We start from the raw sequence: 19520 nt of genomic DNA on the forward strand, positions 1-19520 counted from the left end.
GTACTCTAAAGCACATATATGTAATAATGTTGGGATGCAAATACAAGTAGAAACTTACAAGGTCATACTAGAAGTGGCTCACCTACAAGAGTTGCTTGCTCATTGGGGAAATGCTCCTTGTACGGTTGCCCAAGTACCTCCAGATGCTTTTTTCGATCATTCGTAGACCCTTAGATCGAAGCCTTCTTGCCACTCAGTATCACCTCCTCAGTGGGTTGGCTTGGGTTGGTTCTTGGTGGCTCCCCCTACTGCCACTGATGCGGATTGGTGAGTTTCTCATTGTCACCCTAAGTGGCGTTCCTCTAACTGGATTTAGCCATTTCTCCTCCCAAGACTGAGGAAGACAAAGATAAAGATAAAGATGTTGGAGTTGCTAACGATTGTAATGACCCGTACCAATAGGCCACTAAACAAAACCCTAAATTTAATGCATAGCTAAAGTATAATGCTGAAATAAGGAAATAATAGTGCCAATATATTCATTCAATGAAAACCAAATATTTTTATGAATGATATGTCAATTTTCAACACTGAAACATTATGACCTGGCACATTACAGACAACCCTAACTAGCTATATACAATTGAGAACTTATTACAACTACAAACTAAAATGAGAACCTGGATTGATCAAATACTGGAGATTGACTGTTGAAGATGATATGGTGAAAGTGTAGCTCCACTTGAAACTCCAAATCAGCAATTAAGCACAAGTGAAAGGACTGAAATATCCTTCCCACAGCTGCAATAATTTAGGTGATCTCTCACACCCTCAAAATTGCATACCAATTGAGAGTTTTCATTCTCAATGGTCTATTGTGACTACTTGCAGAAACCCTAGGCTCCACAACGCACATAAACAAAATTTAATAATAAATCTCGATGATAGGCAATGAGCCCTCAATGCATATTTATTCTTTTTTCCTTGATAGGACGGCCTCCCTTTTTAAAATTTTTCTCCACTTCTTCCAGCAAACTCTAGAAGATTTTTTTAATTTAATTTATAAAGTTACCTTGTAATATATATTTTTTAATTGATAACTTTATAATTAATTCCTCCAAAAAAAGGGGACATTACAGGTTTGCCCCTCCTAAAATTACTTGGCCTCAAGCAATATTAATGCTGGATGCTGCAAAATCACTTCTCCCTCCCAAGTAGCATCTTCAATAGGTAAATCTTTCCATTTAACTAGATACTCTCTAATTACTCTCCTGCGAGGCTGCTTCTCTCTACTATCTAGAGTGGATTCTGGCACTAAGATCAATTTCCCCTCATCATCCAAGGGAGGTAATACTACAGAAGGCATCACATTCTGACCCAATGCCTTTTTGAGGAGTGATACATAAAGCACATTGTGCACTCTACTATTTGTGGGAAGCTCCAACTCATAAGCCACCTCACCAACTCGTTGATGATCTTGAATGATCCATAATAGCGTGGCTTGAGTTTCTCTACACCACTCTTCTTGAGAGTGGACTGGTTATATGACTGCAACATGAGGTAAACCATATCATTTACCTCAAAACTACACTCAGTCCTCTTCTTGTCTGCATACTACTTTTGCTGGTTCTCAACTCTAGCAATGTTGTCTCTGAGAGTAGCAACTATATCCTTACTTTCTTATAATAGTTCACCTACATGGGGTACTTGACTGTCTCCCAAGAACAAATCTAAGAAACTATGTGCCTCATAACCGTAAAGTGCCATGAAGGGTGTCATTTGTATAGTCATATGATATGTAGTATTGTAACAATACTCATAGAGATATATCCATTTGACCGAAGCTTGTTGTTGATCTACCACATTATTCCTCAAATACCCTTCCACCCATTTGTTTACAATCTCTATTTGACCATCAGTCTATGGGTGATAACTGGTACTAGGTGTAAGCTTAGTGCCACACAACTGAAATATCTCTTGCCAAAACTAACTCATGAAGCAGCTGTCCCTATCACTCACAATGCTCCGAGGAAAATCGTGTAATCTAAAAATCTCCCTGAAGAAAACCTCTGCCACCTGAGTTGCTGAGTATGTAGTAGTGATAGGGAAGAAGTGAGCATATTTTGTTAGCCTATCCACCACCACATAGATGCAATTGCACCCTTGGACCTTGGGCAAGCCCGTAATAAAATCCATAGAGATGCACTCCCACTTCCTATCAGGAATAGGAAGTGGTTGTAGGAGCCCTACTGGATAAGTGTGCTCTTGTTTGTTTTGCTGGCAAAAATGACACTCATGCACATACTACAAAACATTATCCTTAAGTCCCTTCCAAGTGAACCGTTCTCGTACTTATCTGTAAGTCTTGATATACCCAGGATGGCCTGCTGTAGGTGAATTATGGAATGCTCTCAAAATTAACTGCTTCACTTTTGATCCTGGGACTAAGTAAATCTTGTTCTTGTAAATGATCAAATCATCTATGAGAGTGTATCTGGTGTTGATTGTTGTCCCCTCCACTATAGCAGAGGCCTACGTGTCTTTGGCATATTTTGCTACAATCAAGTGTCGCCAATCCTCTGATATCTGAATAAAAGAAGTGAAGTGTGGCCTATGGGATAAAGCATCTACAACAATATTCTGTGTCCCCTTAACATATGTGATATCAAAATCATATGCCTGTAACTTACTCACCCACTTCTGTTGATGATCATTCAGGTCTCGATGTCCCAAAAAGTGCTTCAAACTATTATGATAAGTTTTAATACAAAATTTGTTGCCCACAAGATACTATCTAAATTTGGCCAAGGCATGCATGATGGTCAACATCTCCTTATCATAAATGCTGAATGATCTATCAGCCCCTTTGAGTTTTCTACTCTCATAAGCTATAGAATGCTTGTCCTGCATGAGTACAACACCAACTCCCTCTCCAGAAGCATCACATTGAAGCTCAAATGGCTTTGTGAAATCAGGTAATGCTAATACTGGGCATGTAGTCATTATTTCCTTGAACCTCATAAAACACTCATGTGCCTCCTGAGTCCACACAAATGCCCCTTTCTTCAGAAAATCTGTCATCGGCGCTGCATGTCGTGAGTAGCCACTAACAAACCTGCGATAGAATCCACATAGACCAAGGAACCCTCTTAACTATGTAAGGTTCTCTAGTGGTGGCCAATCAACAATAGTACAGATCTTTTCAGGATCCATTCACACTCCTTCTACACTAATGATGTGTCCAAGATACAACAATTCTGTCATCCCCAAATCACATTTGGACTCCTTTTCATACAAGGACTCACTCTATAAAATGCTTAATACTGTCTCCAAGTGCTCTAAATGTTCCTGCCATGTCCTGCTATAGATCAAAATATCATCAAAGAACACTAGCACAAATTTTCTCAACTGATGGTGGAAGACCTTGTTCATAGTGGATTGAAAAGTGGTAGGTGCATTAGTCCAACCAAAAGGCATGACACAAACTCGAAATTCCCATAATGACATCTAAAAGTAGTTTTTTCAATATCCTACTCTTGAACTCTGATTTGGTGATAGCCTGATCTCAAATCAATTTTTGTGAAATAACAAGCCCCATGCAATTCGTCTATCAGCTCATCGATGCATGGGATGGGATACTTGTTCTTTATAGTTCTCTTATTCAACACCCTGTAATCAATACACATTCATAGAGTACCATCCTTCTTTTTCACCAAAACAACAGAAGATGTAAAGGGTGACTTATTTGGTCTGATGTGTCCCATTGCTATCAACTCATTGATGGTCCTCTCAACCTCATCTTTGAGTCATTTTGGGTGCCGGTATGGTGTGATCATGACAGGCTTAGCACCTTCCTCCAACTCGATAATGTGCTCAATACCTCTGTTTGGTGGCTTGCCTGGTGGAATCTCACTGAATACCTTCCCATACTTGATTCTCAATTTCTGAATATTTGGATGATATTCAGTCTTATGTTGGCCCTCTTGGGTAGGCATCAAAGTGCATATTGCCATCCACTCTATATTATTATGTTTGGCTAATCTCCCCAACCACCTAAATGAGATAATCCTGACATCACCATTACGGATAGCCCTCAACACATGAGTCCTGCCATCCACCACGAATTGTATCTCCATATCCTCCAATCGCAGGGTAACCTCCTTCAAAGAATGTAGCCATTGCATCCCAAGTACTATGTCCATGTCACCCATGTTGACCACATGATAGTCCGCCTTAAACTCATAGTTGTTCAGGTGCAAAGGTAGATCTCGCACCATCCTATTACAATGAAGAGTATATCCATTAGCTACCTTAACTCTTAGTCCCTCAAACTCCTCAGTAATGAGTCCACGCCTCTCCACAAATCGTGCATCAATAAAATTATGCGTGGCACCTGTATCCAACACAATAATAATATTTTGTCCTACCAAGACTCCTCAAAATCTAAAAGATCCCTCTCTTTGAATACTAGACAAACGTGCCTCCTGTAAATTTATCTCTGGAGCCTCTTTTTTCTTAGCACTATCTACCTCTTGTTCACCCTCTACCTCATCAAGATCCTCATCATGGTGCTCTAAGATGTCTGAATCTGAACCTTTGTAATAAGCCCACATCACCCAGTTAGCCTTCCCCTTAGGCTTCATAGGAAAATCATGACTAAACTCATAGGGACCTTTGCAAAAGAAGCATAGCTTCTTCCTATGCACATCATTAAGTGTTTCCTTATCCCAAGGTGCAGCTAGCTTGTCTTTTGAGTCACTAACCTTCTCTTTACCCTTGCTGAATTCCCCTTTGTTATCTCTAAATGATGAAGAACTCTTTGAACTAAACCGGTTTGCTAGAGCTGCAAGTTCCATACTATGAGCTTTCTTCATGGCTTCCTGTAATGTAGGAGGATCAAAGGCCTTTACCCACCCCTTGAGTGGTTCAGTTAATCCCTCTGTGAATAAAATGACTAACCTCCTTTCTGAAATGTCAGGCACCATCACTGCAAGCTTTTCGAAGTCATTGATAAATTTTTCTAAACCTCCTAACTATCTCAACTGGGCTAACTCCCGGAAATAAACTACAAGATTATTTTTATCAAGCCTTTCTATCAATCTATCCACAAACTCTTGATAAGTGGTTACCTGATTGTGTTGCAATGTGATCATGCCATGTGTCCACTAATCATGTGCTGCCCCATCTAAGTGTAAAGTGGCATACTTGAGTGCTTCAATTTCTGTCATAGTCTTTAGAGATAGGAGAGTATCCACCTTATGAATCCAAGCATGAGCAGTCATTTTTCCACTACCATCAAATGTGGGTAATACCAATTTGTTGGTGACCTATTGCAACTCACTGTGTTTATCTAGTTGCTTCTGCCTGGCAGCTCTATAGTTCAGGTACCTATCAAATGTCCATCCATCCTGTACATATTTTGGTAATGAATCGCACTCATTCCTCGCTTGTTGGAGTTCATCTACAATATTTGTTACCATAGCATCAAGTGTGTGTGCTGGAGTTTCTTCTCTAAATGTAGGAATTGAAAATCAAACCCTGGTTATGTTTTTTTAAGGAGTGTAAAAGCAATAGAATGGACTACTTTTTGAAATTTGCCTTCAACTCCAAGCTTACACATAAAATTGTGCCTTCACATACATCTTGCACATACATATTGTGAGTGAAAGAAACAATTTGAGTAAAATCCCAAAAATCAGAATGAAGATTTGAAAAACCTTTATTTGTCTAAACCAAGATTTGTAGAAATCTCGATTTTTTAAATTCCACCAACCAAACAGACTGAGAGTTGCATATGTCAAGAACGTGGGCATCTCTAACATAAAGATTAATAAACTCACAGAGTATTGATACTGATTACAAAACATAATAAATTTTATTTACTCCACCAAAAACCCACGTTTATTTCCCTAGCCTTAACTTATAAAGATTCCTTGTCTTCTTTTTATTTTTCACATTTGATATCCGCAGGACCGCATGCCCGGAATTCGCATGCCGTTCATGGGGATCAATTGACAGAATATTGACACATCATTTTAATTTTTTATTTACTCTAAAACATGCATTGGAAATACTGGTCTAATCCCACACTCTATAGCATGTCTAATCATGTTGAGGTCTAATCCCAAGTTACTCATGGAAATGTTTTTAAAGATTCGTTGTTTTCCCAACACGACGTTCACGGGGAATTCGTAGAATACGTTTGCATGATGTTATCACCAAAAGAACACAATATAGGTTATAAATAGAGGAATGCTATGATTGAGGAGACGCGGAAAGTTAAGGAGATAAAATGTAATAAATGAAGTACCTATTATCAAATCTACAAACCTCTCAGAGTATTCTTAATGAATTATATTAATATTTTTAAAATATTTTTTAACACATTTAAAAACCATTGATTCTTATATAAGTACACATTACATATTATTTCATTCATTATTAAACAATTTAAAAAAAAATGTTATGCTAGTTATAAAAGAGTTGTCAAATTACAAAATTGTATATTATCCTAAATATTTCAAAGATAGATATTAAACACATATATATGATGAATCATAATATATAAATTTTGATATTTCTTTATTAATTCCTACAAAGACATGGTACTATTGAAGTTATTCAATGGCTAATATTTATTTTTTAGGGAAATAATTTGTTTTAGAGTTTTTTAAATAAAAAGTTGTTTTATTTAATGTCAAATTTTCTTAAGATATAGTTTAAGCTATGGGATATTCAAGTTTATTTTACTTTACTCTCATGTTGTTTTAATTAAAATATTAATTTGAGAGTAAAAATAATTATATTAGACATTACAATTATTTTTGTGTATCCACAAAAAGGGGGCTGGTGGATACAAGATCACCTCGTGAGTTCACTAGGCACAAAGTCGGATAAGATAATTATTCATAAAATAAAATATTAACAAAATGCATAAAGCCCTCAAGCTAGAAGAGCATTGCCAATCGAGGGAGGGCATTTATCATCTAAATCCCAGAAGTCCTTGTGCTTGGTAGTTGGCTCAGGGGGAGCCCAACCATCAATAGGGGTGACAACATCATCATCAAGTTCTTTTTCTCCCTTTAGCTTGGGCAGACATGTAGCTAGGTCGAGCTGAGGGAAAGCCCACTTTGGATCTCTATGCACAGAAGGCTGGCTTGCATTAGGGGCAATAGGAGGAGCAATAAGGGACCAACCCAAACCTAACCTTTGTGAAGGCAATCACTGAAACTGACTAGGAGAGCAATGATGAAGCTGCGACATGAGAGTATGCAAGCGACATGCAAAATTGCTTTTGCCTCTCTAACAACCACGAGGATGAGTGCAATCACTAGATAAGGCATCTAGTGGCACCCAAGAAACCATACAAGGGATATTTCTGCAATGTGCTAAAAACTCCTACAAGTGAGCAACCTCCAACAACCTTATCTATTTGTACTTGAATATACATCATGACATTATCACAAATGTGTGCTATAGAGTACATAGCAACATGTATATCAAGAAAGTTGTGAGCGAATAAAACAACATTGACGTCCCTCCAAATAGTAAATAAAATCTCAATTCTAAAAGCATGCCATATCTGGGAGTATTTAAAAGGAAGCCGGGGTGAATCTCCTAAATGCCATGTAAAAGCGCCTAGGCATTAAAGCATAAAAAAAAGGGTTCGAGAGCCAATAGTTTTGGGCTCTCCTACAAAACCAAAAAATATACAGGAAACTATCTGGTTGACCAAAAAAAGGAAATCTAGGATTTGGGACTCCTAGATGTCAAAGCTGAGGGCCCAAAGGAAGCTATTGGAAAATGACACACCAGACAAAGTGACCAATTTTTGGCTCCATGATGGTTTTCCAAACTGCACGAAAACACTAAGACTCCAAATCTTGTGAGAGGGTTACAAATGCCAATGCTAATTGAGAGTTTTAACCATTGGAAGGAGGGGAACCAGCCACTGATAGCCATACTTAAGTTTGTAATTGGTCATAAGAGTGATAGGGTATCACTTCCAATCTTTCCACCATGGGCAAGATGAGTGAATACAAGGCTTATGTAATAGATGGAGTTGTATTGTAGAAACTAGAAGATAAACTATTTATCAATTTAAACTGATAAACTTGAACTACATCTCATGTCCTTCAAGGAGTGATGGCTCATAGTAACCCTAGAAAAAAACTCTTTCAATGTCTTGATTCCCCTTCAAAATAAGCTCATAGCATGCTAGCTCCTTGAATTTTAGCGAGTTGAACACCTGAAGAACAATAAACAAGGGAGACCATGATAGATTTAGCTACCTCATAGAGAGCCCATTGCTAGCGTAGTGAAGCCATGGCTTGATGGCTTCTTTGGCTTTCCAAATGCTCTTAGCATCAAAAGTCCCTTGAATCTAGATAGGTATAGTGGTCACAAGAAGGTTTTGAAAGAAAATCCTCTTCTAAGAAGGTTGATTAACTAGAAATCTTGAAGATAAGTAGTCTCACAACAAGATTTTCCAAGCCTCATTACTAGTGAGAGCTTGAATGACCCACTTAGCACAGATGACAATTTAGTATTTGTGAGTGGAAAGCAGTCCAAGACCACCAGAGTCTTTGGGAAAATAATAAAAGTCCCAAGCAACTCTGTGAAATCTGTGATGCATAACATCAGAGGCCCAAAGGAAATCCCATAGGAGGCACTCAAGCCTTAGGTATGATGTTTTGGAAGGGCCCCAACATGAGGAGTAGTGGTATGTATAGCAACCAACAATTTAGAACAAATCTCAAATTTTCCTGCATGGGAGAGAGGCTTGGTGATCGAATAGTCCTACTTCTTCTCAATCAATGCTAGGACAATATTCTACAACTCCATGTGAGAAGCTTGAAAATCAAATGGAATTCCCAAAAACTTAAATGTTTCACCATGTTGAACCCATTTCAACCTATAGCATTGTAGCCATTAAGGGCATGGAAAAAGGTCTATCTATAACAAAGGGTCTTGTGCATTGAATAATAGACACATAGGCAAGGAAAAATGTAACCAAGCATTGTGGGGCATTGGTAATATTGTCTTCATCCTCCAAAAATGTAAGAAAGGATTCATCAACAAAATGGCTAGTCATGACCTATGTAGTGGAATTCAAAAGAGCAATGCCACACACTAGGCCATGAGAGATAGTGTTAGAAAGAAGATAGTCAAATCCTTCAGCTACCAACACATAAATAGAAGGCACTAAAGAGAAGCCTTGATAGATAGATCTGTAGAGCCCAAAGTCTCTAGATTGTTGATCATTTATGGTCATGCAAGTAGAGGTATCACCAAAGAGCATCAAAACTGATTACAGAAAGTATGGGTGAAATCCCAATGCTTGGAGCATGGCCAAAATGATTCAAGTCCATTCAATTCAATCATAAGCTTTGCCAAAATCAATCTTAGGAAATAAGGCTTGTTGTTTGGACTGCTGAGTCCACTCCATAACTTCTAAAACAATAATAATATTGTTGAGAATCTATCTAGATTTAGTGAAACTAGTTTTTTCAAGATGAACAATCAGTGGAAGAAAATGCTAGATTTAAGGGAGAAAGCCTTGGCAATAATCTTGTAATATGCAATAATTCAAAATAATTTTATTCAGTAGTGCTATAGGTGGAAATGGCTATAATTGAAAATTTCCGTGGGATCACCAGCTTTAGGAACGAATTTGATATTACCCTTAGTAATAATGTTGCCTAGGGAATGAGACTTGTAAGCTTCTTGATACAGCTGATGCAAATCAAGGCCAATATCATTTATCAGGATTTTATAAAATTCACATGGAAAACGATCACAACCAGGGCCGTTATCACTCATTGCGGAGATGATAGCCTTGTGGAGGTTATAAAGCATGAGGTTTTGCTCATAAAAGGCATATTGCCCAATAGAAAGCCTATTAGGAGTAACAACAATGCAATATTGTGATGCCAAGTCATGCACTATAGAGGGTCTATGAGTAGTAAATATCTTCTCATAATGATGCACAAAAGTTAGAAGGATGCTAGGTATGTCTAAAAGAACCTTCTATTCTTCCCTTATCTATCTAATGCCTACCACATAATGGCAAGCCTACACAACATTGAAAAATTCTTTGCAATCCTGATTGCCAACCTTCAGCCAATGTAGCTGAGCTTTGATCTGAGCTCCCCTAACAACATAGTTGTCTACAACTTTTTTCTCATGTCAAATATTGGCAAGCCAAACCTAAAGATTCATATGAAAACATATTCATGGCAAGAGCTTCCAGGGTCATACACAGATCTTTAGTAGTGGCTTCATAAGATTTTCTACGGTAAATTGCTAACTAGCTACTATAAATATGAAGAAATTTCATGGTACAAAGAATGGCATCATTCTACCATTGAATCTACCTAACTTGGGTGTCGAGTCAAGGCTTGAGATTCCAAACTCAAAGAATGTGGACAATAGTTAGTGGATAAGAGATCAAGGAGGTATTGAGATAAAACTAGGTTTTTCAAGGATGAGGCTAAGTTGTGTGCCAAGTGATAGAATAGAGGATGGGGTAATGATCTGACAAGGTCACATTTGGGATAGGGGTGACAAGAAGAGCATTCTCATGTGAAAAGGAAAAAAAGGGACTAAGCTGAAAGCATAGCCCTGTCAAGTCTCTTTATTACTCTATTTGACCCAACTCAAAAGTTGGACCAAGTATGCCAAACCCCATTACATTGGTGGCTATTAGCATTGGGATTAAAAAATCCTAGCTTATTTTGCATGTAGAACTAGTCCTCTCCCTCACAAACTGCCCATCAAAAAAGAAGTACTTCCTTACTAGTAGTGAACTCAACCATATTGAAATCCCCACAAAAAAACTAGGTTACAGGTGGCAAGTGATCCACCAACCAATGCCATAGATCAAAATACTCAACAACATTATTGGGGGTGTAAATGTTAACAATACTGAAAGAATAATTATGAAAAGACAACAAAATCCAACAAACCTCTGCATAGGGTCAGAGCCATGTGAAATAACAAAAGAAAGTAAACAAGGAGATGAAAGAGTAACAACACCACCTTGTCCAACCTCATACTAGGAAAAAAATAAGGAATTGTCTGACCAAATAACTCCATAGGATGAGGTGAGAAGAAAGCGAACAACTTTAACTTCTTGAAGACAAAGAACATCAAGATGAACAAGCCTACACCTAGTATCATGAACATAATATTTTCTAAGGTGGTCTATCAGCACCCACACATTCCATGAGAGATAATTCATAGCAACCTATCTTGCATGTCTTCCTCATTGTCAAGAGAGGAGAAGTGATTGCGGAAAGAAGTGGGATCATTATTGTAAGAATTTGCCTTAGAGAAAAATACACCCAAGATCAAGGAGCACAAGCACAAGCACATAGTAGACCAAATAGTATGATCAATATGAAAATGCTTACTATTATTAGAAGCATGTAGAAACATGTACATACACACTAGGAGAGTCTATATATAAAGGCCTCTAAGATGCATCTAGAAAGTGTCTAGAAAGAACTAGGAGATAAGCATGACAACTAGACATATATCTTCCACAATAAGAAGATAAGCACGATGAGGTGTCTAAAATGTTGTAGACGGCATGTGCTCAAATAATGTGCTAACTCCTAAGTGTAGACAACATGTGCATAATTAGAGAGCAAATTCCTATGTTGTCAACATGACAACTCACAAGAATATGCATACTCCTAGGTGACTAATCAATAAATAAAAAATATATGCATTAACTAGAAGTAAACTTAAGTAAGTGTAAATAATAAATAATTATTTACACCAACACCCCCCCTTAAGTGCAACTTAGGGGAATGCCCTTAATCTTACATGATCTAGGATGAAATGCAAGATGGGTCCCATCTACTAGGCCATGTTAGACACCCATGTACATAATGATATGAAATCTCTCATAAAGCAAAGAAAGAGTGGAAACATCATGGGAAGAACCCTCCCCCAAAAAGAGAGATGAAAAACACACACAATGTATGGATGGATGGAGTAATCAAGACCTCCCCATTACGACATACATCAAGTATATACAATAGAAAATTAGGAGAAGGACAAAACCCCATAAGAGGAAAAAGTCCTCCCTATAAAACAAAAGAAGAAGGAGACAAGGTAGTCCCCCCCCAAAGGTAGTGTACTGACCAGTGAGAAATGCTCTAGTGTAGAAGCTGATCTATGACCATTGAATGATGTTCCTCCCCTTTGGAAGAAACAAAGGCAAGGGTACAAAGGAGATGTGTCCCCTATATGGAGAAGGAATCTATATGATGAATCATGTCTATGAAACCTTTTCAAGTGTCCCTGTGTCTATGCCGATGGGTGCTTTCTCCAAAAGAGCTGAGAAGAAGTGCAGATCAAACAAGGAGTGATGTAGAACTTATTTCAAGGAACCAATAGTATTCTCAAATGACAAAGAGATCTCCTGAAGATGTTGTACATAAGTATCCACAATCAAAATAGCCTCTAAAAATTGATCATGTAGGAAATGGACATAAGGTTCAAAGTGGGCCCTCACAACAACTACAGAAGGATTGTCCTCAACAAAGAGAAGTAGTAGATTATCAAAGAAGTCCTCCAAATCTATTGTGTGTGACTCCATGAACAAACCTAAAATGTCAGTCAAGAAATCATCACCTAAGACTGGAAGACCATGTGTACCTTGTTGTGCCGATGTACATGAATCTATCACTACAACAAAAGAATTTTCCTAAAAAAGAAGATGAATATCATCAATAGTGTCTCTCACATCTTCAATTTGAAACTCCACAAATAGGCCTACAAGGTTGGCAAGGAAGTTGTCACATGAAGGTAAAGTAGGAAGACATGATTTTTCCTATTATACTAAATTAGGAGAATCTAAGGCTAGAACTAGATTAGTAGAATCAATAGGAGTATCTAGAGGAGTGATCTTATCTAGAGTTGAAGGAACCATGGCTGAGGTGACCAAAGATATAATGTCTTTAGGAAAGGAGAAATATTTGGATCTCCATATGCTTCCCAAAGAACCATCCAAACATCATGAGGAAAACTTGCCATAAGAATAGGAGCAAAGGATTCCTTACTCATACTATTATACGTAAAGTGGAGAAGGAAAGGAAGATATTTGAATGAAGGCGATATCTTTGAGTATAGAGAAGGAAACACTTCCTTATGTTCTCTTAGATGAGCAATGATTAAGGCACTCATTTTTGATAGTTCCTAGGTGTCAACTTTGTTCTTATACTAGACTGACATATGTGACAAGACTCCATGAGATCAATGAATGTATGCATGCCCCAACAGACATAAATAATCAATCAAGCCCCCCTAATGTATGATTTGGCACTTAGTGAAATAGCCACATGCTAATTTAGGGCCTATTTTTGAAAGTAGTATTTTTGTCCACATAACCTATAATCTGATTGTAAATTAGGAAAGTAGACAAAATAATGCACTTTCAAAAAAAATGGAACCTGATTTAGAGTCTAGATGCCCATACCAAGCATTTGAAGTGGCAAAAATTAGGATTTACATGACTTGTCAAAAAATTTAGGAATAGAGATCTCAGACCACTTGCACCAATGTGTAGATCATGAAATTATAGCCCAAAACAAAAAAGATTGCTCGCAAAAAGGGGCCTATATGAGGAAGATATTGCTGTTTGAAAATCACTACTGTAATTATTTTTCCTGAATCGCCGCCGTGCCTCCAAAAATCAAATGGCTCTAGATTTTGCCTCACATGTCCGATTTAGATGAAAAAAAATCTGATTTGGAGATTTTTTAACCTTTTGAATATGATGCAAATATTTGATTTGCATTAGCAAGCTTCGACCTTTACCTACAAAATATCTCTCCTATAGGCCTGATGGCCAATTTTTCCAAAAAAAAATGGTAAATTCAAAAGAAATTGCAGAGAGGGAGATGAAAAAAATGCAGACCTAAAAATTAAATGTATAGATCTAAAATAATCGTACCAATTTTGCAAATCAAGCCTTTGGGTTGCTAGTTTGCAAAAAAAAAAAATTTGCCTCAATTTTGACTATGACCCAACATAGGTGAATTTATAGTTAATTCACCAAATCAATGTTCCTGACACAATGGCAAGGTCTGCTTTGGCTCTAGATGCTCCCAATTTCTGTAGATTCTCCAGATTTAGGTTGAGGTGCTGAAGCAAGTATGGTCTCAAATAGCTAGTGACAAGAATCTCCCCTAGCTCTGATACCATGTGAAAATTTGGCATAGCTCTGATACCATGTAAGAATTTTCTATAGCTTTGATACCATGTAAGAATTTTTGGGTATGTGTAGGATCATGGTGTGCCAAAAAGTGGCAATCTGAAAAATCCATAGTTTTGAAATATCTCAAACCATTTCAAAATCTATTCCAATTTTTTTTCCACCAACCTTAATACTAAATGAAAACAATTAATATCTTTATAAGGTCTACTATATTTTTTGATACCAAACCTATATGGTTAACTTTAAAAACATCCTAAAAATGTGCTTTTGGCCTAGTTTTATATGATTTTTACTTCAAACATGTAGTTGATGACTTTTTTCTCACCAAAATTTGATGAAATGAAATTTTTTTTTTAAGAATGTTCTTATCTTTCCATAAATGTAAGATTTATCAAATTATGAGTTTAGTAAGTAATTATTACTTATTTTCTAATGGAGTTATGTATAAAGTGTTGACTGCCACACTAACTGAAAAACAACTATAACTTTCAAATGGCACAACATTTTTTAAATCTAAAAGATGCACCACATTCTATGTTTTTTCTACTATAAGGTAAAAAAATTGAAAAATTGAATTTTGTAGAGTTTTATATTAGTTAAGGTGGTCAAACATGAGAGTTTTCTAATTTCAAATATACTAAAATAAAAAATTAATTAATTGTTATTTATTTAGAATAAAAATTCTTAAAAAAATGTGTCACACCATAGGATGAGTCTACTACTTATATCTATAATATTATTAAAAAATATTATTATTTGATTTTGATTAAGGTGGTCAGACATACATCTACTTCTTATTTTTATTCTAAAATTTTCGTAATATTGAATTAGGATTCAAAATTTTGACCAATCAATTTTTATTTTTTTGATATAAGTCATAGTAGTTTAGAAACTAGATTCGATTTTCTAGAGATTCTTTTGTGTCAAATTTTTGATATAAAGTTAATGACAAGTAGAAAATTGCACGTCAAGTTGACATAACCCTAATTTTTTAATTTTTTATTGCCACTTAAGGGCATAGTTTGGTTGACCATGATCCTACACATACCCTTTCCTTAGAGGAAAATTCACCCAAGATCAAGGAGCACAAGCACAAGCACTTAGTAGACCAAAGAGTATGATCAATATGTAAATGCTTACTATTATCAGAAACATGTAGAAGCATGTACATAAACATTAGGAGAGCTTGTATATAAAGGCCTCTAAGATGCATCTAGAAAGTGTCTAAAAAGAATTAGGAGATAAGCATGACAACTAAGCACATATCTTCCACAATAAGAAGATAAGCACGATGAGGTGTCTAGAATGTTCTAGGAACCATGTGCTCAAATAATGTGCTAACTCCTAAGTGTAGATATCATATGCATAATTAGAGTGCAAATTCCTGTGTTGTCAATATGACAACTCACAAGAGTACACATACTGCTAGGTGACTAATGAAGAAATAATAAAATATAAACATTAAGCTAACTAAACTTATGTAGTGTAAATAGTAAATACTTATTTACACCAACAATTATGTTAATTATCTATTTGCAATTAAATCATGTGGCTAAAAACTATGTATTTTCTAATATTGTATTTATAGACTTGTGATGTTTATTTTTTGGATAGTTTTTATTTGTGGGTTGTTTATTTGGCCAAGTTAGGATGTGCACTAGAGTTTTTTTTGAGATTTATTTTATGATTATTTGACTAGATGTCATTATAAACTTTATGATTTGAATTGAGATTTATGTTTTATGACCTTTGTCTTATTGAGAATTTATGAGAACTTGGGTTTCAAGAACCAATGTTATTTTTTGGGTTGTCTATTATGGGACTAAATTTTATCAATCTTACTCTTGAGTTATGGGACACTATTGTGGTTTGCAATTTTTGGGAAGGTAGTCTAGGTGCATGTTTATGGAAGTGGCTTGCAATGGGGGTTGTGGCCCAAAGTTGGTGCTAGGGTAACTCATTGTGAGTTGTGTAACAAGTGATAACATAGTGATTAAAATATCTTTCCTAGCCCTTTTCTTGAGATACAATAAAAAGATAAGTTAGACATTTTTCCTCATCCATGCCTAGAGTGCTTGTACAGGATAAGTATGGGAATGGGATGATAACTAGTGAGAGGTATGACTAGTTTCTTCATCTTCACGAGAGAGTACTCTAGTTCTGCATAAAGTCGCTAGGGAGGTAGGGTCTTGAGAGACTCTTAGGGTAACATTAGAGTTGGCTCATGTGATGGCACTCCATAATATGTAGCCCGAGTCTCCTTCATGGTTGTTTTATATTTTCTTCTAATGGTGTACTTGGTAGTTATTACTTTTGATGGTGAATTTATTGTCAGTTGTTACTCATTGATTGGATGTTATTTATTGGTGACAATTGACTTTTATTAATGAGTGATCAGTTATTCATTAGTGGTGTTTTTAATGTTGGAGTTAGTGATTGGTAGTTTAATTTTGTTGATGATAGTTGTTATTGTAGACACCTAAATTTGATTACACCGCTTTAGTAATCCTATTTAGTTATCTCTAAAGGCATCATTAATTAAATTCTTATTTAATTAATTCTTTTTCATCCCCTAGCTGATTAATTTAATTAATCATCTATAGTCCTAATTGATAAATCAAATAATCTATTATTTATCAATTAAATCCTTTTCTCCTATCTAATTCCAAAAATCCCCATTTATTAAATAAATCTATTTGATAAATGAAATCCTCAAATTCAAAAACCCCTAACCTATCTCTAATCCTCCATTTAGCCTAATCCACCCCATCCACCCATACTAACCAAGCTTAGCCACTAACTCACCCACCCTCATTAATGCCATCCACTTGCACATCTCTAACATCTCTAATCTAATCCTAAACCCAAGCCTAATCCACTCCCTAATGTTGTCACATTCCTTAAACAAGTTTAAGACTTTCCTAATCCAAACCAAAGTCTCCCCTCAAAAAACCCAACCACTAAGTCATGAGTGCTCTTACAAAACATAAAGACTCTTACAAGCCCACTCATGACTCTTACACCCATCTTCCACACTCTTCCCTCTTCCACACTCATTCCTCTTACATCCCTCTTACATACTCAACCCCACTCATCATGACTTTAACCAACCCTTTACCCTACCCTCTCACATACACACTCCTTGGCGCAAGTATCACATTCTGAGAACCACAAACTTCTATCTGGGTGTTCTTATTTATTTCTTGTTTTTATTTTACTTGTCAAATGAATGTTTGCCAAACTTGGTCAATCCTAGCTTAGGGCACACTTATCGTAGTCACTGCCTATTTTGGAAGTTGAACAAGTTGAAGCAAAACAACTGAGATTTTCCCCAAAGCCAAGCAAATTCAAGAATTTATGTCGGAACAACCCAAACCCAAACAGAAGTTTCACAAGGTCAAACTCAAGCCATCTCTAGCATACCAAGAACTTTCAGCCAAGAGAAAAGAAATAACACCAAGCCCATGAATTTCCAAACTCCACAAAGCAGAGGACAAAGCTATCGATGAAGCACTTCAAGAGGCCTGGTTAGACTGCACCATCAAATTTATCCAACATCCAGGAGTTAATCCTGCTTATGCCTTACCAACTAGGCATGATTTCTATGATTAGACACCCTTGTTTCTCCACATCTTCTTGGATAAGCCTCACTCTAGAGTCATCTTTGTAGAAAAGCCAACCATCTTAGGTTATCCCCTTAAGCATTATTAGCTCATCCATCTCATTTAGAATCATACCATCTAGCCAGTAATCGAAAATCTGCACATCTAAGCTTTCAAAATTGTTGTCACCTTGCTAAAAGTTTGCCATTCCTAAAATCTTCCAAATCCACCAATCTCACCAAGGTTATCCCTTTGACAGAGCTGTGTCTAGGGTAATCTAGCTTTGTCACTTGTTATCCCTCATCACCTTGAGCTAAAGGTTGGGATCTGCAAGTGTTCAATCTCGTGTTCTTCCTAAAGGATCATCAGTCTATCCTTAAGTTGACACAATCACCACCAAGCTTGCACATAGGAAAGTAGACCTTTTGTGCTTTGACAACATATCTTTGAAGTTAGAATCCCCAACCCAATCCTCCTTAGGTTTTTTCATATAGCTCTGCCTCAACCTAGGAAATCATTTGCATAGAAAAGCCTTCCCCCTTTTTGCATCCATCAGCATTATTGCATCTCATCCCTAGGAGCATTTTTCATGCCACCCGTCACTCGCTTAGCAAGGAAGAAAGAAACAATGGAGCCCTATAATTTGGATCGAACAACCTCACCCCCCTTGAGCACTTAGCCATCCTTCAGCCCAGAGCAAGCTATGCCATCACCTACTGACATTGAAGCTTTCATGAACCAACCAGGAAATGTAGTATTGGTAAACGCCATTATAGACAAAAACAAAGAGACAATCATGGCTAATTTTCGAAGGGACAATGTAGGAACCTTTGACTAGACCCCCTCCATTATCAGATCCATCTCACCCCTTGTTTGGGCAGCTGCCACCACCCATAGGCTCTTATGATCAAAATTATCCTCAATATATTCCAAAAGAAGAGCCTCCAGCCAATCCATATGACCCAACAGACCCAAACATACCATCATCCACCCAAGTTGAAATCTCCATGCCGCAAGCCAACCCAGCCACCACCACTCCATCCTTGGTTCATACCTCTTCGCTCCAAACCCCCTTTACTCAAAACACCTCACTGTTCACCCCCTTCACTACTGCTGCTACTCCCCAACCCAGCCTTCCAAATCCACCCATCTCCCAAATTAGTGCTAGCATCTTTGGCCAACCTCAGCAATATACAACAGGGCTGCCACCCATGGGGCCAAGTAATCAACCTTTCATCGCCCCTAGCTTGTTCACCACAGCCCAAAGTACAATCCCATCATTTCCATTAAGTTTTGGGAGCTCAATACCACCAGCCACAAATCCACAAGCTACTACCTTCACTCCACAAAGCTATCAAAACCCACAAGCTACTGTCAATCTTCTATCAAGCTCCCAAGTGACCCTAGCTCCCACCACTACTCTACCAAGCTTCCAAATCCAGCCACAAAGCTATCAAACCCCATCAATTCCATTCCCAAGCTTTCAATTCCCACCACCTCCACCACCAACTAATCCATTACCTCCAATTACCACCTACTTTTCAATGCCACTTCTAGGAGGTAATCCACCACCCCAGCCAACCACCAATTATTTGTAGATACCATCCCAAATGGGGGCACAACCCACATATATTGGTCAAACCCCACAAGCCCTCCGATCCTTTCCCCAAGCCTCACAACCACCTTATACCTTACCTCCACAAAGCAATCCATTTATCCCACAGCCAGCTTATGTTCCTCAATCCCAA

The sequence above is a fragment of the Cupressus sempervirens genome, chromosome 10 (assembly GCF_028749045.1).
Source record: "Cupressus sempervirens isolate cs-2001-9-10 chromosome 10, ASM2874904v1, whole genome shotgun sequence".
NCBI lineage: Eukaryota > Viridiplantae > Streptophyta > Pinopsida > Cupressales > Cupressaceae > Cupressus > Cupressus sempervirens.